This window comes from Chrysoperla carnea, chromosome 5 (genome assembly GCF_905475395.1).
Source record: "Chrysoperla carnea chromosome 5, inChrCarn1.1, whole genome shotgun sequence".
In the NCBI taxonomy this organism is placed as follows: Eukaryota; Metazoa; Arthropoda; class Insecta; order Neuroptera; family Chrysopidae; genus Chrysoperla; species Chrysoperla carnea.
Window position 1 is genome coordinate 36,615,942 of NC_058341.1, and position 26,752 is coordinate 36,642,693.

At 29.1% G+C, this 26,752-nt stretch overlaps 1 protein-coding gene across 1 annotated transcript in view; it reads left to right on the plus strand.

Annotated features, from left to right (window-relative positions):
- Positions 1 to 423: 423 nt before the first annotated feature.
- LOC123299908 (FERM and PDZ domain-containing protein 4) overlaps positions 424 to 26,752 on the plus strand; it is a 332,124-nt gene continuing 305,795 nt past the window's right edge. The window contains exon 1 of the mRNA XM_044882321.1: positions 424 to 485. The gene's annotated coding sequence lies outside the window, so the exon portion shown is untranslated. The remainder of the gene's footprint in view (positions 486 to 26,752) is intronic.

A 26,752-nucleotide genomic window follows, 5' to 3' on the forward strand; every position in this document is an offset into this window, starting at 1 on the left:
GAAACAAAAGCAAATGTGAATTGTATACATAAGACAAAGTACGATATATAAATATATATGTCATTCACTCGCATTTGAAACTTGACATATTCTAAAAAATTATATACCAGTTCTAAATTGAGTATGCAATGAGATTGTGTGAGAATAACAACCATACGAATACAGTCAAATGTTTTCGCGAGTTTTTTTTTTAAATAAATATTTTCATGTAAAACATTGAAAATGTAATATAATTTATGTAAATTTAAGTTGTGGTGATAATTATTAATAATTAAATAAATTGTTTATTTCATGACAATTGTGTGTTATAGTTTTTTTTTTCAGTTTTTGTCAGTGAACATTTATTTATTTTTGTTTTAGTGTGATTTTTGTTATTCTTATTATCAAATTTTATCAGCTGTCTGTTTCTTAAAAAAATGTATTGTTGATATATTAATTTTTTTTACAAACATGCGGAAGTTGTTAATCATCGTCTTCTGAAAAAGGTTTGTACAAAATTTTTTTATTGATAATTTTTTCTGTATTATGATTAATGATTTTTTATAAACAATGATATTTTATCTTTCTTTAATAACGGATATTCAAACAATTTTTTTTTTAGTAAAATAGAATAAATTAACAACAAAAATAGCTCAGTTTTACATGACAAGTTTTATAATTAGGACTATTAAAATAAATAAAATAAAATAAAATTGTGCAATTGGTTGGAAAAACAAAAATTTACTTTCATTTTATATCATTGTTGGATAATTATTTACTTTCAGATGTATAATAAATTATCATTGTTATATTATGCAATTAAACAAAATTGGACCAGATTGAAATCTATTTAATTAAAATATTTAAATTAAAAAATATAATTCGCCGACCAATCTGTTAACAAATCTGTTTGTTTTTTGTGTGTATAATTAATTATACCATGCAAAATTAATTAAAATTTATTTTAATTTATAATTTTTTTAAAAATATCAGTTAACGCCCTTTTTACGTTAATATAAAAACGTTTATTGACTTTTAAAATAATTGTATGCGCTTAGGGGTGGTAGTTTATATGTCATAACTCATATCAGCTATCATATATATTCGATTGTCGAGTGGGAGTTTATTAAGTATATTGTGAAATTCTGGATTTATATTATTTAATTTTTCCTTTTTTTTTGTGTTCTTTTGAACAATCATTAGGATTTAAAAAAAAAAAAACTTCCGGTTGTGTGTAATTATGAAACATGATGTCAACGATACGCGTGTTTTTATAAACACATATGGATGGGGGCAATTCTATATGCAGCATAATACAACACTTGGTCAATGACGTTAAGTGTGTTTGTTGAGTTCGTGATTTTTAATATATCACCATAAATTATAAAACACTTATGCTTGTGTCTGTCGGTCTGTTTGTTTAAATTTGGAATTATGTACAATGGTTATGTGGCTTTTACAGACTGTAATATTGTATAAATTGCATAACGTTTCTAGTTCTCGATGCTGTTGTTTTTAGTAATTGTCATGTCTGTTTGTGAATACAATGTCTTGAGAAAAGAAAAAAGGAAGAACGTTTGTGTGATTGTGATTCGAAATAAATGATGAACACCCCAAGAGGGACATATCGGGAAGAGGTGCATTGGGAAAAAATTCTGTATGAGAAGTGAATATTTCGACTAAAACAGAAGAGTATGCTTTTAGTTTAGTTGAGATTAAAAACGGTCATTAGCGGGCAAATCTCAGCCTACCCAACCTCCAAGGTTGAACAGGACTGTCGTTTTCCTTTAAATGAGTTATCTATAATGTCAATATGAGCCTGATAAGTATATTCAAAATAATTGCCGACGAGCTCGCAAACACATGTACCTGTCAGGCACAAGTATAATTAAGAACCGGTAACTTTCCCGCACTCCAAACTACTTAAGGAAAACTTAACTATCTTTAAAAGACCACCATTAAACTGACGAAGCATCGTACTTCATCAAAAATTCCGAAGACACTACCTCACTTCAAAAGGCCTGCAAAAGCAAAATAGTTACTGCTATTACAGAGCGGGCATTGGTTAGGAAATAGTTTGGCCTTCAAGTGCCTCATGACAATGGTTTACCTTCCTTTTCACTGTTAGTCACTTGACTCTGTGCGGATGACTTCTGCGATTTGAAGTATATTGATGTCAAAGCAATCTTGCTGTTCTCATACTTTCGCTCCACATGATTCATTGAGTAGTGGCCTAGGGTGGAAAACCTCTTGCTAATTTATCATAGTGTAATCCATGGCTTTAGCATTTTTCTCCTTGGGATAGTCACTATAATCTAACTTAACCACCATGTGGTTAGAAAGATAAATATGTTAATGTAAAAAGATCTCTGATCCTCTTTTACAAAAATGAAAACATCTTTCTGCGGAAGTCCTAACATTTTATAGATAGTTTCATAACTTTCCTAATTTTTTTAATGAATTATAATAATTAATAGAAAGTAATTAAAAATAAATAATAAGATAATTATCTTCGTTGAATATCTAGGATAATTCAGGAGGAATTTCATATTATAAATATTTGTACATAGACATTTGATTGAAACGAACGCATCGACATGTGTGGAATTTAATAAAAGTTTGAATAGTTTTTATATTGCATATTGATTATTATATATAAAAAGAGAGGACTTTTTTTGTTTTACCCAAATAGCAATTTAAGCAGATTATATTATATCAATGTCTAATATTTTGTCCTAAAAGTGGTTTGAGTAAAATAAAACAGAAATAATTCGGAAAGAAAGTGATGTATAAAGTTCAATAATTGTGACTTCGGCGGTAAAACGCAAGGCAGTTGCATATATCCAGTGACCTAAATATGAAAGATTGTATCTAATATTGCAATATTGCTTTTAGTTTTCTGATTTCAGGCTTGTCTCATCTCCAGAACCTGTAATTCCAGAAAAATTTAATACAATACAGAAAAATCTATGAAATAAGTTGAAATCAAATAAACAAAAAGCAATTAAAGAATTTGCAATATAACATTTAAATTCAATATAAAGTTGAATATTTGCTGTAAGCAACAAGTCAAAGAAAGGAAAAGGACGCGACACTATTAATATATCTGTCATATGTAAAATTTTTTTCTTTTAAAGATTTATGATTCGATTGTAAGTCATGCATATTAAAAAATTATAATATCAACAACACATTAACATTAGAATGTCTACAATAGGTTATTGTGTTACCATTTATGAATAGATCCTTAGTAGATCAGTCATTGGAGTAAATAAAAAATCCATTTACTTTTAAACCAAGCGGTCAAATACTAAGACTTGATCTCAGTTCTGAAAATTGAATTTTCTATTTTATTTAAAGTTTTGAATATGGGTTAAGAGTCGAGATGAAAAAGGGAGCTGAGCTCATTCATCATCAATAGGCGCTACAGACCGGGGTGGGCTTTGGTATCTTTGATCACTCTCCTCTATATGCCTTGGCCCTTGACAGCGGATCCCCATTCAATGACTCGCATCACCTTCAGGTCATCGGCAACTTGGTCCAACCATTTAAGTCGAGGCCTCCCTCTTCTCGTGTATTGTACACTTTGGCATGCATTTTTCTTGGGCGTCCTTCCTTCCTCCATCATTGGCAAATGTATCATGTAGGTACCATGTAGGTCTGAGGCTATGTGATTTAATGAAACTTCATAATATATTCTCCTTTTAGGGTGTCCTGGTTTTCTCTATTGGTTCGGATGCGCCATTCTTCCTCGCTCACTCGGATTGTACTATATATCCTTCTTATGTCAGTTCTTGTGTCAGGGTCCCACTTTCACTGCCAAATGTTATGATGGGTCGAATCAGGATATAGTAAATGATCAGTTTGGTCTTGCGTGAAACTTGTTTGTTCTTCAAGAGCATTAGATTTGCAGAGTACACCCTGTTTCCACTCTGCAACCTTTCCCTTATAGCGGCACACATTCTCCTTTCGTTGTTCACGTGTTCGTTAGATCTTCCATTGTCCTCGGTTCTTGTGAGGCTGAGATCTTCATGAATACAGTCTTGTCTTCATTTATCACCAGTTCCAATTCTGCAGCGTTCTTAGTTTTCTGTCTTATGACAACTAGCTTTTTTTAGTGTGAGCAAAGATACCAACGTCTCTGACCAGTGTCTTTAATAAAGTTGAGCTCATTAAAGAATGGCAATTTTGAGGATAAAACTCATTACAAATTTTTGTTTTATACCAAATTGATTCAATCACAGGTAATGCACGCTTCCATTCATTGTGCTTGATGTGGGCAGTCTGTTATCAATCTTTCTAATGTGCTCTAATGTAATTTGACAGAAAATGTTTTTGATCAACTACGTCGAATGTATTTACTTGAAGATGCGATTATTGCCGGGATACCGTGCATCCGACAGTAGCCTAATTTAAAAGCGCTTTGTATTTGGATTGGAATTTCAATTAGAAAACATATTTTTGGTATCTATAGGTACTCGATCGGAGACTTCAATTTCTTATATCGGAAGTAAATCATTTGAGGCATACTCTATAAAATGCAATAAAGATTGAGTCAAAGAATTTGTCTGTATCTAACTGTAAATTTGTCTGTTATGACTGATCTATAACCATTAGAATGCCTACAATAGGTTATTGTGTTACCATTTATGAGAGTGAATAGATACTTAAGTATGCATTTATAAGTAACAGTGATATGATTGGGTGTATTCAACAAAATTAATGATTGTAAAATTTCACTAAATCATTTTTTATTTATTTTTTAAATCAATGAACATTAGTTTTTGAGTTATTTAGACACACTTTATTGTGGTTAAATTGTATATTTGATAACTAAATATTATAATATTTAATTTTCTAATGAACGCGTCCCATTTGGTAATTTTATACTCATTATATTAATTATAATTATAAAGTCTTCCTACATTATATTTACATAAGTATTATGTACAAAGTGATTCATAATTTTAATCCTGAATTAAAGTAAGTGGTATCCCAAACACGAAATTAAAGAGTATAAAGCATTGTTTATATAAAATTTGTAGATAGTTTGATTGAATTAAACATGCGAAGCTGTGGTTACTTGTATTATCAAATGGCCACCACCATGTCTAAGTTTCTTATTTCTTGAAAAATGACGTACTATTGAAGCACATAATGGCAAGGAAATTACACAAAGCCTGCCACTTTTGTTTAAACGGTTGTGAATGACGACTAGTAATCTTCAATAAATTATGTAATTTATTAATATGACTTTTAAAGAATAGAATCGGATTACTAATTTTACTTAAACTATAATTATTATTTTTATTTATTTTAGGTATGGGAATATTATTATAAGCAAAACTGATTCGCACTGAAACTTGAAATTTAAGTTTAACGTTATTAAAAGAACTCCTCCGAGCAAGAACCTATTATGTTCTGGTACAATCGAAATCGAAATATCTAAAGAAAATGAAAAACTACAACATTGAAATTTGAAATTAAGTTTAAAGTTTTTAAATTATCCCTCAAGAACCGATTGTATTTTCTTATAATTCCTTTGTTGTTACTTAACAAAAAGTCATTAATTTTCTTAAATTAATTATTACTTTCTGTAGTATATTACAAAGTACAAAAAATAAGACTGAAAAAAAGAATCTTTCCACCTGTGATTGAAACTATCTATGTTAAATAATTTCCATCACATGTGTAAATATTCTCAGGTAAGTAAGTTTTCAGTAAATTCAAGTTCGTTGAGTGACCTTAGACCAAATACTGTTCACAATTATAAACATAAAACAATGCCCTACATTGAGAGGAAGATATTTAGATGAATATCAGCAAATACATGCAATTTTACAATCTATTATCTTTGAAACTCTTTTATTGTTTTTATGAACAAAAAGATATAATCTATCGTCTTGGTGAAATCTATCTGAATTCAGCTGAATATTAAATTGAGTGCATAGAAATATACAATAGGACTCATTTATGTGATTTTTAGATTGAACACCTAGTTGCTTAACTTTAGTAACTTAATGTTGTTCATAGACGTAATATGTATCATTTTCACTTATAGCTTTTGCAAGTATTTTATTGACAATAGTTGTCACCTAGAACATTTTTTTTTCTCCTAAACTTATCGAACACCGTGTATAATATTTGTTTAAATTCAACAAGGTTATTTTGAAGTCAGTAACAACACCAACTCATATAAATTATTAATAAGTTTACTTAGATACTACGCATAAATGAGATAAATTTTGATTTTATTAAGATACAACAACACTTATATTTATTTATATAGGTCGTTTAACGAAAATTTACAAACATTTAATGAATTGCTTTTTGATTCTATGCCAAAATATTATTTTATCTAAGCCCGTGTGAGATAAGGAATTTATAAATGCTCAGGTATTTCTTATCTTAGCCCTTTTCAACCAATCAAATTAGCTTAAAAAAAGTTGTTTAACATCGGCCCGTGATTGCTGTTTATTTTAACGGGATTGTCAATTTCGCATACGTACGATAACAAAGCTCTTAGTCCACTTACATCGGTAAATAACTGGTATAATCTTAAATGATTAAGGGAGTTTCACGTAATTCTTTGATGTAAGTAACCTTAGTGAAAATTAACGATACAGCAAGTTCGAAATCTCCATCTCTAGTATAATTCGAAAATAATCCAAATAAGAAAAGTTATCATAGTCACTTATGTAACGATATGAAAACAAAAGAATGTAATCGAAAATATATACCGATTGAAAGTTATTTCGTTAGCCATTTAAAATATATAAAGTAAGAGGTGTTACTGTTTGTGATTGGTATTGTATGTGTATAACTTCACGATGAATCTGACCGGCTGGGTTCATGTATACACATATACAATCCCTCTTTGTTTTATACATAAGAACGTCCGTAAGAACTCTTCTTACTTCATATAATATAAATGACTAACGATATGGTTTACAAACAGTATATTTATAACTTATTTTGTTTGTTTCAAGAGCTCTAATAGTGCTGCTCTCAGATATAAATAGTGTTGTATAACATACGAAATTTACTTGCGAATAACGCTCAAGGGGTTGTTTTGGCATAAAGAGTTTTTATGTTTTACAAAACAGATTTAGACAGCTTATATTTTGTTGATGTCTCATATTTTGCCCTAAAAACGAATTGAATAAAGTAAACAATTCAATTAATTCAGAAATAAAATGGTTGACAAGGTCAAATATGCTTGAATGAAAGAAGTTCCACATATCTCTATCTGGTTATAGAGTATTATGATTTGAAAGTGAATGTGTTTTTCAGCCTAACTTTTTACAATGAAATAATATTATCAGCCTATCTTAATTGGTTGGTACTATGTAATAGAAACCAGATTTGTTATATGTATTTGATGATAAAAATTGAATGTTTGATTATATTGTCTAATTTGTTGCTTGATTCAGCTATCATTTACAACAGAAATAATTTATTGTAGATATTATCTAATGTAATCGTTTGGATTAGTCGGTAAACTCGTTGTGGTTCACTTAATATATTTCTAAACACTACAAATTAATTTTTTTGTTTGAAATGAATACAGTTCACAATAAAATCCGCATCATACACAAAGAAAAGTAACGCCAGAAATAAGTTTTAAAAAAACATCGGATAAAATAAAACAATCTCTAAAAACCTTGTATGCGTCTATTTGTCTTTCTCGAAAAAAAAAACAACAAAAAACTCCTAATTAAAAAAGTAATTTAAATATGTACTCACAAAATGAATCTGTACAAAAATAGTCATTAAAACATTCACTAAATGCGTATCACCATGTTACATCAGAGTTCCGTAACTAGTATTAATTTATTTCGTTTACATAAATTAAGTTTTTAAATCTTAAAGTTCAGGTTTTTTTATAAAATTAAAGAACTGCGAATGTTTTATGTATTTGAATAATCGACAATGAATGTGCATTATAGAGAACAGTAAAAGCCGCCACAGGCTTATTCTAGACTTCTACAGCCCAAATTTCTTGCAGCAGCTCCGATTAATATATGTATTACATAAAAAAACTTTTTATTTACATGAATTAATAGTTTGCTCCCAGCGTGCAATAAATGTAAAGAAAAGTGCAAAAGAGCGTATCAATATTTCTAAACCAATTATTAAATGATGAATATAAAAATCATCACTTATAACTTTATAGAAAAAGGATGCCAATTTTGAAATTTTTGATATCTTTTCATAAGAATTGATTTTACCAACTTAGGCAGATTATAGAACAGTGATGCCTAACTCAAAACAAGGAATAAAAGCAAGAATTTTAAATTTTGTCTCACAAACTTTTCGAGATAAAATGAATTGAATAGAGCATATCTATGCATACCTAACGTAATACGAATGTGGGTGACTAGATTTAGAGGCATGAATGAGATGAAGAGTATGATGATATTATAAGGGTTCCTATTAATTAAACATAGAACCTTATAAAAAATACGCCACACAAGTGGTGATGATACTAATAATGTTTTTAAAACATACACCAGAATATCATCATAATATAAATATGTATACTTATTTGTGTATTCTTAATGACTGGGATATAAAAATAATTAGGTAATAAAAACTCATTTTCTAATTACATTTTATACATTTACACGGTGTTCAAAAAGATAATGGACGAAGAAGATATAGAATATAATATATGGTATAATATGAAGAATTTAAACATACAATATGATCTTCAATCATTTATATTTTTCAATTTCATTTGCGTTCGAATAATTTGTTTATTATGTTGTTAATCTTGTGCTTTAAAAATACATCGGAAAGCTATTATAGAAGAAAGCTCTCAGCCGAATATTGCTTAAAGATAAATTCATTATAGATATGCATTTAGCACTCTTGATATAATTGCAATTATTTATTGCTTTCGCTTTTCTCGATCTAATGAAAAATTGGGATGTAAAATTTGCCTTCAAAGCCGGATAAGGTATTATACAAAAACTTTAAAGAAAAGAAAGTTTAAGCGAAAATGCTAACTAGCGAGAAATACCACATATCTACTCTAAATGTGATAAATATGGATAGATTGATCTTAGAAAAACCATTAATCTCTCAATGGGTCATATTACCCATAAAAATGTAAAACTAAACTTGATATCAAGACAAAATTTTGAAAGTGCAATTAAAATTGATTAAAAAATGAAGAAGTTATAAGCAATCAAAGGTTGCCCATCTCCTTTAAGCAAAACAAAGTTTTATATCTAATGGTGATACCCACGTATGACGTCCTTAGTGGGTATCTTCCTCTTTGTTTAATTAGGAATTTTAAACGTTCATATCTTGTATACTAGTAAAGATGTTAAAAAACCAACTTCACTTTTCTATTCATGAAGTAAGAATTCTTTATCTGAAGTGAAAAAATTTGGAGTAGTCCGATCCCATATTAAACTGCAATTGTTAAAATAATTCCAAGAATTCAAAACGAAGAAAGGATTATATTAATAAACAAATAAACAAATAAAAAAGAACAATATTCTCTACACCGAAAAACAAGATGAATCGAAAGAAACTTGATTTCTAAAGAGTCCTTGATTTTTGGTTTCATTATTATAATGATAAACTGCTGGCGAATATTTAAAATTATTTTATTGTTATCAGAAATGATAAACAACATATCAGAATAATAAAATTCGAAGTGATTTTAACAGTTTCATTATTGAAAAAGTATTTCAGTGTTTCGCTGCAGATGTGATTATAAAACATTACGAAACTTGTAACTTTCATCTATAAATTAGGTACATAATCATTTGACAATCAGTTAGAAACATGTGTCAATGATATCATTTTAATTGAATCGTCCTGTAGGTATATATTTAAGAATAATAAAATGCATATCAAACACGAGAATTTATTATTTAAACATTCACTTTAGAAAAAAATTACACCAAGAATAATTAAACGATACACAGAAGGGCAACCAGCAATACAATAGCCATAATACTCTTTTGATATGTATAAGAAGGATAGATATCTTGAAGCACAAGTTGTATTTTATATTATGTAAGCTCTTTTCATTATTGTTTGCGCAACATATGCTGTAAATGGTTCATACCATTTTTTTTTCTTATACGATAATTAAAAAATTAAATTGTGTATATTTATTTTACAAAGAAAGATTTTAATTGTAGACACAGAAAGATTTTCTTCATTTAATTAACAAGTTATAATTGTGAAAAAATGAAAATCTTTAAGCATATAAGAACTCAACAATAATGAATTTATAAAAATGTTAACATTATACTCAAAGAATAAATAAGGTCATAAAAGGATACCATTTCTTGTTTTTGAATACATTTTACAATTATGGCTAAAACCATAATTATGACACCGACCATTTTAGCATATAAAATAACGAAATTAAAAAATTACATGAATAAACGGATTTAAGTAATTGCAGATTTAATGACTATTGTTATTCGGAAAACATTCCGGGAGGAATGTTTTGCCAATTTTTAAAAATAGTAAAAAGAGGACCTTAAAAGTTTTTACGTCTTTGAATTGCAGAGATTACAAAAATTTTGGAAAAATCAGGATTTTTTTTGTAAGGACTATTTTATGTGATGCATTATAGACAAAATTGAAAAAAAAAACCACTTTCAATAAACATTTATGTATTATAAATATGAAAGTAAGGATGTTTGTTTGTTTGTGTGTTTGCTACGCTTTCAAGCAAAAACTCATGAATGGATTTGAATGAAACTCAACAATAATATAGCTCATAAATCAGAATAATACCTACATGAGCGATAACTTATAAATTTAAGGTTACTGTTAAAATGTAAAAATGGTAAAAATACAGTTCATAGCCATCTATTCTTATATACTGAATGAATTAGTACATTTTACATTTAAGAAAAAATTGAAAACTGTACATATATTTTATCTGCGTAAAACAGTCCCTATTCCTATTTCGAGTGTTATGGAAGGAGGATAAGTGAAAGCTTGAGAGCATGGGATGTGAAGACTATAATACGGCGGTCTTTACCAGTCTTTACTTTTAAACAAAGTGAAGCGGGCGGGTATCAAGTTGTAACAACATAAAACTCTTATTTCTAACTTATATATACCCATAACGGTGATATGCCCAAGAACAGTGATTGATATACCCATAATCGAAATTATTCATCAGTCGGTTCATACTGTTATCACTATTTTAGGGAAAACAATGATTTTACTATATCGCATCATCACTCATCAACTTTGCTGGATAATTCCAAGTTACTAAACAAATATCACTACACAATTTCCCCTTGTTCCATGATGACTCTTTCCTTTAGATACCAAATAGGCTATCGGTATGACTTCGATCTCTTGTTTGATCTCTACTTAATTTATGCTTTCGGCCTCTGGGTTTTCTTTGTTTACAAACTAAGCACCAGGGTGGGGTGTAAAGATAGGAACCTCAGAGTTCAATTTATTGGCGCTGAAACACCTTCAGCTGGACATAATATTCAACTAATAAATTTGCATTAGAATATCAAAATAACCTTCAACTAAATTCCTCTATTACATTGCAGGTACGTGCTTCTGTTTCCTATTTGAAACACATACATACACTCCACCTTTTTGTAGCCTACATGTAAAATAATTACATAACACATAACATAAAATATATTTTTTTGTTTATGTATAAATCATTAAACAACATCATTCATTAATATCCTCGAATCGCGTATAATATAACTAAACATACTCATGTAATAAAAACAAAATAACATAACATACATACATCTGTCCGTTAAGAGAGACCAGGGAATAAATATAAAGCTCTGGCTGGGTGTGTTCTTTAAAATAAATATGTACAGAAATGAATCTAGCGTAAATTTTTTTTGAACTATTCGCAAGAAGCCAACAAGTATAAAATTTTCAAAATTAAAAAACTCTCCAAAAATTTTTCGGATACTCCCCATTTTATTTCCTTTTTTCCTTAGAGCCTTCTCCAAGCTGAACCAATTTTGAGGATCATCGCCTACTTTTTTTAGTTGTTCCGGGCACGGAACCCTAAACTCGCACTTGAAACATAGCCAAGAACACTCTCCATTAAATTGTCTTTCAAACGAAAAAAAATCAAAACGGATCATCCGTCTAGGCACTACGATGCCACAGACAGACAGGCAGACACATATAGCGATCAAACTTATAACACCCCCTTTTTTTGTCCGGGTGTTAAAAATGTGTGTGAACGTTGATTTTAGGTAATCCGATAACACTGAGCAAAAGCGTTCAGGCGATTGAGATATTTAATTCAAAAAACTTTTGCTCAACACTCATTAAAGTGACTTGTATGTAACCCGGCAAATTGAACATTTTAATTTTTAAAGTATGGAAGTACGACATCAAGTTAAAAGGATCGGACAAGATAATTAATCCAAAAAACAATTTTAAACTGGCGGTACACTTAAAATTTTGCACAGCGTACAATTCAAACAGCATGCTTATTTCAACTTCGTCTTACTTAGTGTTGTTACGCCTATTTATGGAACATGTGAACTCAAATTTTTGATTGGTTATAATTCCAAAAAATATACGCTAGCTTTATATCTGGCATGAAATAACATGCAAAATTAGATTATACAGTATATACTGAATAATATATACCAGTTTAGCTAATTAATTATGAATCTAGGTCGGGCTTAGATTATTAAAATAGATGTTAGTAGAAGTAGATCTTTGGTAAACTCAGAGTGTACAAGTACTGATAAATCGAAATTTTCATTTTGAGCATTTCTCAATTCGCTTTGAGTGCACTTATTTTTTTGTAGTTATACGCAATATGTCCGTATACTCAGTAATATCGATTCGATTTAAAACTTTACAAGCAAGATATCTGATGTCTAAATAATATTTTTTCAAGCTATGCATAGCTTCCTGTAAAATCTAAATGATTTTGCCGTTTTTGGTTTGGATGGTTTTGACAGATATGTAAACTGATATATTAGGTATTTGAGTACGTAAAAACGAAAAGATACTTAAAAACCTGTATTTTTTTTTTTTGGTGGAAAACAATCTCTTTATACTGTTGAAAATCAGTGACATTTCTTCAGTTTTCAGATCCTTAAGTTCAATTAGAATTTCAATTGTATAAGGGTATTTTATTGTTGTTTATTATTAATTATTTGAAGGAAAAGAATAAGAATATATTAAATGCAATTACCATAAACATTTATTTAAATTTACATTCAGAAATTAAATAACTGGTAATTAAATTAAATAATGAATACTTAAGATGGTAATTGGATAGAATTCATTATTTGTTTTTTTATTTTTATTTTCTATAAATGATTAATAAATTCTAAATCGTAGGCGTATCTCACTCGTTAAGGATTATTCCTTAATTTGGTTTTAAAAAATTGACTTTAGTTTATAGATCGAATCGATTAGGGAGGGTGTTAAAATGAATTAATTATTGAATTCGTTACATAATAATAATAATAATAATACCGATTCCTCGTACACAGCAATATCAAAAATTTTTGATATATGAACCAGTGAACTTAAGTGACTCAGTTAAAGCATGCCAACATCTTTCGTATGACGTGTTATAAGTGGGTTTCAATTTTGGTTGTCGCATTAAAAATTAATTCAAACAGTTGCGATGGGGCAGCACGAGGATCATTAAAGAGATGCATACAGCATCTCAAAATAAATAAGAAGTTGATATAAACAACGAAATAGATATCACAATAGACTTAATGATTTCAGTGTGTTCAACGGATAGAGATAATATATATATAGAGGAGACAAGCATAAAATCCGTCCGCTGAAATAAAAGAATAGAGAAATTAGCGGTCTCCATTATCTGGCAGAGACAGATGCTACCGAACTTTATTTTAATATTCGCCATCTGGAATCGCCGCAGCTTTGTTAACATATGACAGAGACAGATGATAACTAATTATATAATTTTGCAAACATTTCCACAACGGTCTATGGTTTGTCTCCTTTATCTGTATATAACCTCTTTGGCTCATCGTGGATAGTCTCGGCAAACAATGAATTCAATTCACTTGTGCCTCACGCCTTCTATTACTTCCTTGTACAATGCAATATTGAAAGTTTTCTATACTGCGTATAGCCCAAAATCCATAGTCAAGGGCGTAGCACTAATTAGTGCACCTGCCCTTTTCGATATCGAAAATTTTAATTCACATCACATTTTAATCGAAATATTTATTTTGTATATCCTTGAGTTCAACTTTACTTATTCCCACTTATATTAAAATTTTAGTTAATAAGCGTATATGTAGGTCATAGAATTTTCACGTCCGATTTTTTATGTGCATTATTTCTTGAACACTTTATCCAAAATATGTCATTATTGCATGTACGTGTTTTAGTTGTATCATGTCTTTGTATAACATGCTCACTCTGAAATCCTATTTTCTTTATTTGTCTTATCACAAAAGTGAGACAGCTAACTTTACAGATATTTGCCAGATTCACAACACAACAATATAAAATAAGGGAGGATGGTGGATACTCATGAGATCATAACATATGTTCATGTTGTTAGTGGAGTAACAAATCCCAGTATATCATATTATTATATATATGGACACATGTACCTTGAATCATTCTATAGTTTCTTGCCTGATATTTTTATTTACTGGACAGCATTTTTATTGAAGTACAGATAGGCACAAGACTGATTGTCATTGCATACTCTTTTATAAATCATATTCTACGAAAATCATTGGCTTTTGGTGAATAAGTTGTTATGCCATATTGTAGTTTTAAACTTGTTTAAATTGTTTTAATTTTGAGAAGGTAGAGTTTCAAATATGCAAACCATATATAACTTTTAATAAAATGTTTCTTTGCTACACGGTTTTATGTATGCAATAAATTTTATGATAATATTATTGCTTTTATACCTGTCCCTCCCCCACGTGAGCATACAAGATTTTTCCAACCCCTCCCCCTTCTTACGCAAGATTCAGTTTTGTTTTGTCAAATAATAAAAAGTTGTTATAAAGGATCAGTTACATTAAAACTAACAGTTCGTCGTAAATTAAAGATTTTACGACGAAGATTTTAGCGATGTACATACATTATTTCTAGTATTAAATTTCAACTCATAAAATCTTATGTAAGGATGAGTTTTACTCCCCCCTTCCCCTACAGAAGCACATAAATAGAATTTTTAAAACCCCTTCCCCCAAAATGCTTACATAATTAATGAATGGCCTCTTATCAAATATAGGTGAGGAAAAAAAGTATCACTTAACCCTTGTCTTTAAAAATACTGGATGAAGATGTTGGTGGGTCCTCACTAAAGTGGCTTCCGGTAACAGGAACGAATATTTCAATCATATACATACAGAAACGAGTGTTTCAATCACTTTCTATCTATGATGCTGTTCACTAGAGTGAACTGTAATGATTACACGTTGAAGGGACCACCTCAGGAGGTGATCCCATGTACATTAGGGTGCGAACCATGGTACATTACATTATGTCTTTATCGAAAGCGGTTCAAAATTAAATTCTCAAAAAATATGTAGTGTTGAGTAATAGCAGTGTTATAAACAGAGACAATTTACATTATGATATCTCAAGGTACTACTCCTTCCCGAATTATATACTGTACAATTTGTTATCAACATACATTTTATTATCATCATCATCATAGTATCATGATAATAACATCATCATGATAGAATATAATCACAAACATAGATACTGTTTGTGATTATGCGGAATGTTACGAAGTGGGAATGCACGGCATATTTTACCACTTTGATGAACTCGAATTATTTTTATGTGTAATTATTTTTTATTCGTTGGTTTTGCTGGACTATCCACAAGTTTATAAACAAATACTGCCACTCAATATTTTTCATTGCCTAAACGTTTCAATCCTTCAATTATGAGGCACCCGAATCCAATCTTCAATCAAAAGTTGGCGTCATGAAGTAATCCAGAGAAAAAGATTATTTAGGGTTTTTATGTAGCAAAAAATTAAAGTTCAGTTCATTTGACTATTAGTTTAACAAAAGAAAGGTGTCATGGGCACCCGATAGGAACTATATCCCTTTAATACCTTGCTACATTATACATGTAGCAATATATTTTTCTGAAATTTTAAGGTATTAATTTTAGAAGTCAAATAATTTTCATTCTTTAAGGAATTTTATAGCTACTTTTAATTTTTACTGTATGAAATAATTGTGGCTTTAGTTTAAAAAAGACATACTTCTGATTTAGAAATCAACCTAATATGTGAGGGCATTACGCATTACCCTAACATAAAAATTGCATTGACTCGGTGCCTCAAAGTTTTGTATTTTTTGGGTCAAATTTACACATTACTTACATAAAGTTTTATCAAATTTCTAAAGAGACATTTTTTTGTGACTTTCTTGATTAATTCAAAAGGCTTTTGTGCACAAAATCATTTTCTTAAGTAATACAAAATACAAAAAATACAAAATTTAGGTTTGACGAGTGGATCAATGGTTTCTAAGATTTTCTTTTCTGTTCAGTTTTTGTTATTGTATACTGTTGATATTTCAACAGGATTTTTTTCTCATAAAAAACTGACAAGGAAAAGTTTCAACTAAAAATAATAAGAAAATCACAAATAAAAATGTAAGCTTCATAAAGCTTAAGGCAAAGTTTTTCTTACAAATTGAAAATATTGATTATGAAATTCATAATAATTGAGAATAATTTATAAAGCTTGTTTATTTGTTTGCTTGATAAAAAGTAGGTAATATTAACAATATTTTCTTCAAAAATATAAAATGAAATCGATTTGAAAATGGTGTGTTGTATATGTGGTACAATATATGTATTAAGATTATATGAAACGAAAAAATAAGTTATATTTTCATCATATTACTTATAAGTGACAAGTTTCATTTTGTGAATATATAAGTGGAAACGGAACAAAAAAACATTTCCAGATTTCATATCTTTTAAGAAAAACCTGTAGATTTTCAAATATAATTTTACAATATCACTTTGTTGTTCATATTTTTCCCCTATATTTGGTATTTTCATCATACAGAGTGGAAATTCAATGAAATTTATTCAAATATGTTCTATTTATGGGCAATTCTTTTTGTATCGATTTAGCTGATAAAGTTAAGTAAAGATTTTAAGAAATTCCAAAATAGATGTAGAGGAAGCTCAAGTGAACAGGGACGGTGCGTTAGAATCGCCACCTCTATTGATCAGTGGAGTGCCTTTGAAGACCGTAACAATTCATTTGGGTAAAATAAGATTAAGAATGTTAGAGAAGAGAAAATTGTCGCATTGCCTTAAAACTAAAAATAAAGGAAATCTGTATATTGCAAAATAGCTACATGAATGAATTATGCCGTGAATGAATTATGAAATTGGAACAGCTAAACGACAAAAAATAGAAAAGAGATTATGTAAGAAATTTGGGAAACATTATGGAAGATAAGCATCCGAGTGAAAGAGATGCGTACCTATAGAGAATTATACCATCACAGTAGACCTAACATTACTAATACTATGGTATTTAAATCGTCAAATATACACGAATAAATATTCTGAATTATGATTATGTTCGGTCCCGTTGAAATTCGTCTAAAGCATTTTGGCGCACCATTCTGTAAATACTTTAATCATACCCCAAGTACTATTTTTCTTCTTATGAAAAATGTATTTTTATTTTAAAGTAGGTTCATACCGATTGTATTCTTTAGAATTGTGCATACAAAATAAGATTTACCTTTCACACGTAATGCGTACAAACATGTGATTAATAATTTATTTTTTGTGTAAATTGCCTTTGTCAATGTTATTTTTTTGGTGCTGAAACTAAATGAACATGCTTAGTGTTGTTGCCAGTAGTTCTCCTGTTTTCCATAACCAGACAGTTGTAAAACTACAACCTGTTTACTCTACTTGTGCTTGTACTTTGACAGTAATTTTAAGAAATCTTTTGTTTCGAAGTTTGTTTAAATGTACTTGAAAAGTTTGTTCGATATATTTTTGATTTATTTAATGGAAAAATCATTTTATTTTTAGTGATTGTTTTTTCTTTGTTGGACAAAGTCGGAATCGGTATATTTTATATTTAGATTAGATTTTCATCGAAACTTATTTGTCTTAATGGTATAAAATATTCTATATTTAAGGTAGTCACTTACTCTAATGATGAAAGATAGTCCTTAATATCCTACAAAAAAATCTTTGAAAACATCTCGAAAAGTATGGTGGAAGCGATGGGAGGTCGAGGAAGTATATAATATTATTATTTACATATTCTCGCTTAACATCTACCAAATACAGCATCTCTTGGTTGCTTATGATGTGGTAATAGTATGTTATCACTGAGAAGCGAAGTGTATCGAGAACGTCCAAAATAATTTGCCACAAACATTTGAAGCTTTGTTTTTGAATTTTTAATATTGAATCAAACAGAACAATACCAAATAATCCAAAATTCAAGCCAATAAAGTCCTTTTAAAAACTATGCCAGATTGTTATTATAAGCTATTCGAGCAACGCTAGGCATTACGGCTTATTACAAATGTTTCTATTTTATTAATTATAGAAAACAATCATTATTTTTCTACAAAGTTTGTAGAAAAATAATGAATCTGTAAATAAATGCAAATGTATTATTATAATAATTAAATCCATTTGCAGTAACTCTACTTATCCTTCTTACACGTTTATTATACGTACACCGTATAATAAGCTTATTTGCATTATTTTATAAAGTCAATTTATTTTGAACTGAATTTTCTAGATTTGTTTAGAAACAATTTTATGGTTTATAAAATTTTATTTTTTGTGAAATGTCATCTAAAAAATGTCAACTTTTTTGATTGACAAACATACATAAAAAATAAAAACTTTTTAAATATGTATTTCTTTTGAAGTTTTATTTCTTTTCTTATACTCTTTTAGTTTTTTAAAGAGTTTCTTTGTGCTAGTTTGTGTTTTTTAAAATTTGTTTAAAAGACCATTTACTAAATTGATTTTTTTTTATATGATTAGCATACCATGCCAATTTGACACTTAAAGGAAAAGTTAAGGACGCTAGGGACGTAAAAAGACTTTTAAGTACATGACTTAAAAGTCTGCTATAACCTTTATCTTTACCTTTATCAACCAACCATAAAAATTTTTACTTTCATACGCCATATTGTATGAGGTATTGTTTTATAGATCAATGAATGAAAATACATTAATTTTTCCCCTCAGATGAGATAAATACTTCATCAAATGCATGTAAGCAAATTTAAAAATTTTAAAATTATATTGGCTCTGTTTTTAACATTTGGTGCATAATTTTAAGGGATTTTTTGTTTGATATGGGTTAAAATTTGGAAATCATAATCGATAAATGCGAAAAACATTAATGCTTCTGGTTAGGGCGCTTCCAGGTGGAATCTTAGAAAAGGGCAAATGTTTTGTAATTATTTGTCTTTGTCAATAATAATAATAATCATTTCATGGAATGAATTCACAGAAGTATTTTTTCTACCGAGTATTTATGTTTCGCTATAATTAATATGTAAGGCCTAGAAAATAAATAAATCAAATTATATAAGTCCATTATAAAGTATAGGCGATAAAAGGGCTAAACCATTTTATTATAATATACATAGACAATGAATAACATAATTAAAGGTATAAGCAAAAGAACGTCGCTCAGTCTCGATCGATCTCATCTCTAACACAATATTCGTATTATTGTTATTTATCTTTAGAAACAAAACTTTCATTTCAAAAATAAAACAAAAAGTTTCATCTTCTTAGTTCTTATGTGTTGTTTTGCTTCTCTCCATCCAATTATATCATAAATAATTTTTTTTTTATGAATTTAAAATTGATACACAAAACAAAACAAGTGACTATAATATAGCAGAGAAAGAGATAATGAAAAGAAGATTAATATACAAGAACAATGTCATAACAAAATATTTTCTCAAACAATTATTATTACTCATAATAATAATATATTTTAGACGTTGACTTTCATGTTTCTCTCTTTTATATTTAAATTTTGTAACAAATGATGGTAATAATCATCTCTGAAAGCATGCTTACAAGCAAAAAATATTTGTTGAAAGCTTAAGGATATACCTGTAAAGAATTCATACATACACCGTTAGTTTACTTAATAAGTGGTAGTTATCTCCAAAGATGATAATTAATTTATTTAAAATTACGTATTTTTACGTCATGCAAAAAAAATTTGGCTAGTCACTTCTTAATCTTCTTTGGACATTGTACATTAGACATCGGACATTCAATAATGTTGTTTATCTAATGGTATAAATGTAAAGAAATGGTAATTTAGCATTACAAAATTACACTACTACAAATGGAGTGATTATACTTCTCGGAAAATTTGAATAGAAAGTCATTAAAATTGTTTAAATTTCATATAGGATAGTACAAAATTAGTAAAAACTTTGTGTGGGCATAATTGTAGTCCTTAAGTAGTCCAACAATACGGAGCAAGGGCGTTATTAAGAGAATTGTGGCTGTTCTGAGCCTGCAAATTTTGAATTATGTCGCCATCTTACAATAGATGAACACCTGCTTTTTTTCTTATTATAATAACAAAGCGAAGTGTCAGCGGCCTGTAGTTTGAAAATTTGTAAATATCAATTTTTATGAATACAACAATTTATTTAAGGAAAATTTACTTAGAATATTTTTTATTACGCCTATTAATTAGAATCATACTTAACACGGCATGTGTTAGGTTAGGTAAGGTTAGGTAAGGCTATAATGGCTGTCCACGAAGGACATACTTAGGTTATAGAGCCCATTGTGATATCATATATGTATTTTACCACTTTTTTCGCTGATAATTTCAATTATCAGCTCCTCAATTATTTTGAGAGGCTTACTGCACCTCCTTCATTCATATACCATGTACTACTCCAGCCCATCCCAACTATTAATTAAATTAATTTTTGTTGTGGCTCCGGGAATCGAAACCGTTACCCTAGGCATATTGCGAACGGAATTAACACGGTATTAGTCAAATGCAAATACATTTAAACTCGATAGAGAACGTCGTCCACTGAATCTTGATTGTTTACTCCCACAGGCTATATATCCAAGCTGAAGCAAAATCGAAGATTCTTAGCTTTGCAGTTTTAGAAGGTTGTCTGATAACAGTCTTCCTGCCGAAATCAAATACGCTGTTAGCAAGTTTACGTTCTTCATTCTTACAATGATATGATCTAAATGTTCGTAAAACCACATTTATATAATGCCAACAAAAATAATTCAAACATCTTTATTAAGCAGACTTAAGTTTTATTGTATTGTGAATGAAACACGTCTTATAAACTTAACCTCAACATTTTCAAGAACGTTAATGTAAACATACAAACGTAGTCATTCAGATTAAAGTGTCGGATTGGTGTAGATATATGAACTTTTCTATAAATGTTCACTCTTTATTTGTTTTGTAATTATGTGATGTAAGAAATGTTTTTCTAATAAGTTAAAGCGTTGTGTACTTTTGTTTTCTTTTCACGTGATCTTTTTTCTTTTCTTTTATGTGGATTATTTTATTTATTTATATAATTAGATTAAAATCTTTAAAACTCTTCGGTTCAATGTAAAGCTATGTTCCCACTAATATGAACGTGGTACGGAGCTATGTCATCTCCTTAACGACTATGTTAGAGTACTTAGACTTACTCTAATAATAGTAATTTATTAGGATGAACTGTTCACTTTTTCTGCAAGAAAACCGGCGTGCTACAGAAACCATTGACCTCCAGTTACACCAAACTGCGCTTTTATTTGAGTTTTGCCTTAAACACTAATCGTGGAAGGATCGAATAGTACTACAATTTTTCATTAGCGTAAAAAAGTGGGTCGTATAAGTCCATTAAAAACAAGCCGTGTAACTGTAAGTCTATTAAAAACACACCGTAAGTCAATTAAAAGCAACCTTAAATCTTTAAATTTTATTGGTAGTTTTTTCATTCTATTTCTAAGTGCTTTGTCATTGGATAAATTTATTAATTGATTTGGTTAATTATTTCGGAAATTTGACCTAAGATCGAAAGGTAAAAAGCTTTTTCGTTCGCTTTATAAAATTATTTAGAAATTTAAATTTAAAAGAAATTAAACAATATACGGATATATCAGAAAAACTTCGCTTTATACACTATTGGTTTAAAATACTATTTTTGAGTAAAACGCGTGAATGAGGACATTTTTTCCTTGAAAAAAGTAAAGATTTTCGAATATATACGCACTACGATTGGTCGTATAATAATGACAATAAACGAACGAGTCAAGTGAGTATAAAAAGACATAAAATTTTATTACCGTACTTGTTTATTTTACTGGGAATAATATCTAAATAAATTTCAGTTTTAAAATTACATTTTTGTTTTGTACCTACGTATCTATACGATACAATGACTTTCCATTTTTTTTTCTGGATACGTGTAGCCACAAACACGCGTCATTTCCCAACCGTATATTTTTATGATGTCTACGTTTTTTTGTTTTTTAAATTCTTTTCTTTACAGAATGTTTTTATTTGAATAAAATAATTAATAGGTCAACCTCACACACTTTTGTAATACACAAATACTCTTCTGGGGTATATGTCGATGTCGTCAATAATGAAAGAGTTCAATAAGGAAATATCCTTTATGTCTTCAGTAAGGAAATATCCTTTAGTTGCTGAATATTTCTTAATATCGATTTCGTCACAGGACAATTAAACAAGGGGTTTAAATTATATCGAGCACGATTATTCACATTGAAATATATTCCTTTAACCACCTACTTTATAATATTAATCGCTATTAGTAGTTATTTGGACCTAACGCTTAGCTTTAAGTATACCAACAAGAAGTGGATTTTTTCTAAGAGCACAAAAAAATTTATGTTTTTTCTAAAAATCCTTGATAAAACTACGACAAATATTCCCTTAGTCCCCAAACTATTATAACAGTTTTTTTTTTTTTGAAAGTGATGAATATCTAATCTAATAAAATTTTTCGTTATAAAAACGAATGAATATAAATTTAAAAAAAATATAGGGTAGCATAAAAAACAACATTATATTTGATTGTGACTTGACGACGCCGCCGTGCGTTACCTTGCTAGACGTATATTGTGTGTAATAGCATGATAGATATTTAAATTGCGTTTATAATATCTTTTTGCGTGTAAAACACTCGTCAGGTTAAGTATTAAATACTATGGTAGGTATATTTTATACCAAGCATATAGGAGGCATATCACCTATACTGAGTACCTTTCTGTTACCACATGAAATGTATGGATTACACTTTTTAAACTCGTTTTAGGATGAATAAAATTTATATAAAAACAAGTGAAAACAAACAATTGACTGAGTTAATTGTTGAAATACCATGCATAGTCAGTGTTGATTTCTTTATCACATAACACATACATACATGTGACACATACATAACTGATATTCAAGTATAGTGCATACTATTAAATTTCCGCCTAATTGGCCCCTACACGGGTAAACAGTGATGTTTACGAAAAAATGTTTCAAACAAAAGTTGCTTATTTTTTTAAAAGGAACATTTCTTATATTTAAACTTTTGTTCTATCTCTAACGGTTTACAAAATGGGTCCTACGGACCCAAGACCCAATTGACCTGTTATGCTCATTTTCGAACTTGACCTCACTTTTTACGTCCTGAGAACGCTGTAAAAATTTCAGCTCGATATCTTTTTTCGTTTTTGAGTTATCGTGTCCACAGACGGACGGACGGACGGGCGGAAGGACGGACAACCGGAAATGGACTAATTAGGTGATTCTATGAACACCTATACCAAAATTTTATTCGTAGCATCAATATTTTTAAGCGTTACAAACTTGGGACGAAACTTAATATACTATGTATATTTCATATATACATGGTATAATTAGATATTATTGTGTTTATGTTTATATTTAAGTACAGGGTATACAATCTGAATAGGTTGGTAGTAACATGCGCAAAATTAGAAAACACTCATCTAACAGCATGCACAGAGCCGGGTTATGTGCTCAGAGGTGATCAATATTAGTTTGTTCATTTCGTTCACAATCGTGAGATTCTATGTAACTAAACAGGGGAGATTCTTTTGGATGATAAATGAAAAGTTACTTTGGTAATAAACAAAAAATGAGCTGTGGACAGAATTTCGCCCTTATGAAAATCAATTTTTATACCTTGTGTCGATTTTTACTTGTTTGGTGGTATTTTAAAAGGAAATTATTGAAAATCAAGTACGTAAATAATAGCATTGATAGTTTTTAAATAAAGGGGTCTGGTTTCTTTACTGATATTTATTGGAATATTTCGAAGGTACCCTTTTTTTTAATCTAATAATAATAACCATTTTTAAATCAATAATTGGTACATAATATATTTGTTTAACTTACTCTATTTTACATCCCCATGTAAATCAAATAATCAATAAATAAATAAATAATAATAATAATATTAATGCACTCTTCCCTAATTACCTGACTGTCAACGAATGCTTATTATACCATGTGTATGAAATACTAAGGTATAATAAGTTTAGTCCCAAGTTTGTAACACTTAAAATATTGATCGTCGTTGTCTGCCCGTCTGTCATCACGATTGCTCAAAATCAATAAGAGATATCAAGCTGAAAAAAGTTTAAATGTAAAAAATGATCCTTATAAAAAAAATAAGCAACTTTTGTTTGAAACATTTTTTCGTAAACATCACTGTTTACCCGTGAGAGCGCAAATTATGCGTAAATTTATTATATGGGTATATCAGTTATATATGTGTGACGTGTATGTATGTGTAATGTGACAGAGTAATTACCACTGTCTATACTATACATGGTATTTCAACAATTAACACAGTCATTTGTTTGTTTTCACTTGTGTTTGTCTCGATGTATTTCGACAATTAAAGTATCGTTATATTCGTCTTATAAACTCAAGTGTCCTTAGAGAGATGCTTTTGCAGATTTTATTTAATGCTGTGGTTTTTTTTTATTTTTTTATTACTTTTTTTATCTGATTAATTTTTTGAAAAGTATTATTTTTAAAATAATTCGAAAAGTATGTATTGTTTTGTTATCTTAGGCACCGAGCCAGGCAGGGAAAAAGATTAAATTAACAACGTACACAATTAAAGGGAGTTCGAATTAAATCGGATCAAATGATTCTGAAGTTATATTTTCTAAAATTGAATAAATTAGCAGAACCTTTTTGAAAAAAAATCATAAGAACTATATTGCGTTACATATTCTTACATGGTATAAATTGTGTATAATCTAGAGGACATTTTTAGGGTAATGTATAATTTTTTTTTGTAAATGTCATATAATAATTTTTTATCTCTGCATGCGTTATATAAAACTTGTAATTTTGTTTAAATTATGTTACCTACGATGTAATTTTTTTCTCATTTCGTGAAAAGAATTAAACGCAGGCATAACTTTTATAAACGGTTTAAATATTTTACATATGCTACAAAAATATTAACCGAAATTATCTCTTAATAATGTATGTAAATGGTCATTATGTCGTTAAATTGGTAAAGATTGTCGTTAATTTTTTTAATATTCGCCTTTCCTTACTAACATGACGTAGAAAAAAAAACGATTGCTTAACCAGCGCAGTCTTTACATGGAATTTCATCAATTAACTCAATTGTTTGTGTTTACTTGTTAGTATTATATTTTAAGGTTAGTGACTTAGATCGAAGTTTACAGCACTAGTTTACTGTTTGGAAATTTTTATGAGCCTACGCGGATTTTGGTTAAAAAATTAAATGATTTATGGTTCTATGGGTCACTTCTTGTAAGAAGTGACTTCTTTTCTCAATTTGGCTTGCGTATCATTTGGTTACTTACTTCTAATTATAGGGAATAATCGTAATTGGTTCGAAAATACAAAATTAACGAGTTCTCGTAAATGAAAGGTAATAACTATCTTGTGCTGAATAAGCTGCTAAAAAGCGGCACGTAGAAATTGAAGTATTGAAGGAGAGTAAAATATTAAACTTAAAATTTTTCTAATTATATTAAGAACATGAAAATTTTGATAGTAAAGTTGGAAGAAATCCCTGAAACAATAATTTATTCTCTGATCAATTTTTTATGTAAAACTAACATTTACGAGAATTGATTTTATGAATTTGTATACCCCTAGCTCGATTTATATCTAGGCATATAAATATCACGAGTATGACAGAGTACATGCGTTAAGCAATGCATCTAAGTAAGAATTATTATAGATATTATATGAAATGTGACTTGTATCGTGGTTTCGATGTCGTTTAAGCTATACAACAGTTCGTCTGTTGTGTGCCTGCAGAGAGTCGGGGTCAACACATGTATATAATACCTCCCATTTAGATGCATTGATTAACGCATGTATTCTGTCATACTCGTGATATTTATATGCCTAGATGTAAATCGAACTAGTGGTATAACATTAAAATAATATTTTCCCCTGGGCCGGGTATTGATTTTAGTACTTTTTACATAGAAAGCGCGTATTTAACTTCTTCTGTAGTCTTAGAATCTTCGAATGTAGTAACTAATATTGCAGTTATGCTTATAGGCAGTTTCAGAAAGTTATTTTCTCATCTGGGAAGTTGAATGTATGATGCCTAAGAGTCTCACTCACATAAATAATTTAAAAAAAAAAAGAGGCAATTATCTCCATCATTTTTAATTTTTGTATATGTCATACATAGAGGAAGTATGTAAAAAATTGAATGATTTAAAGTTAAAGTGAAAAATT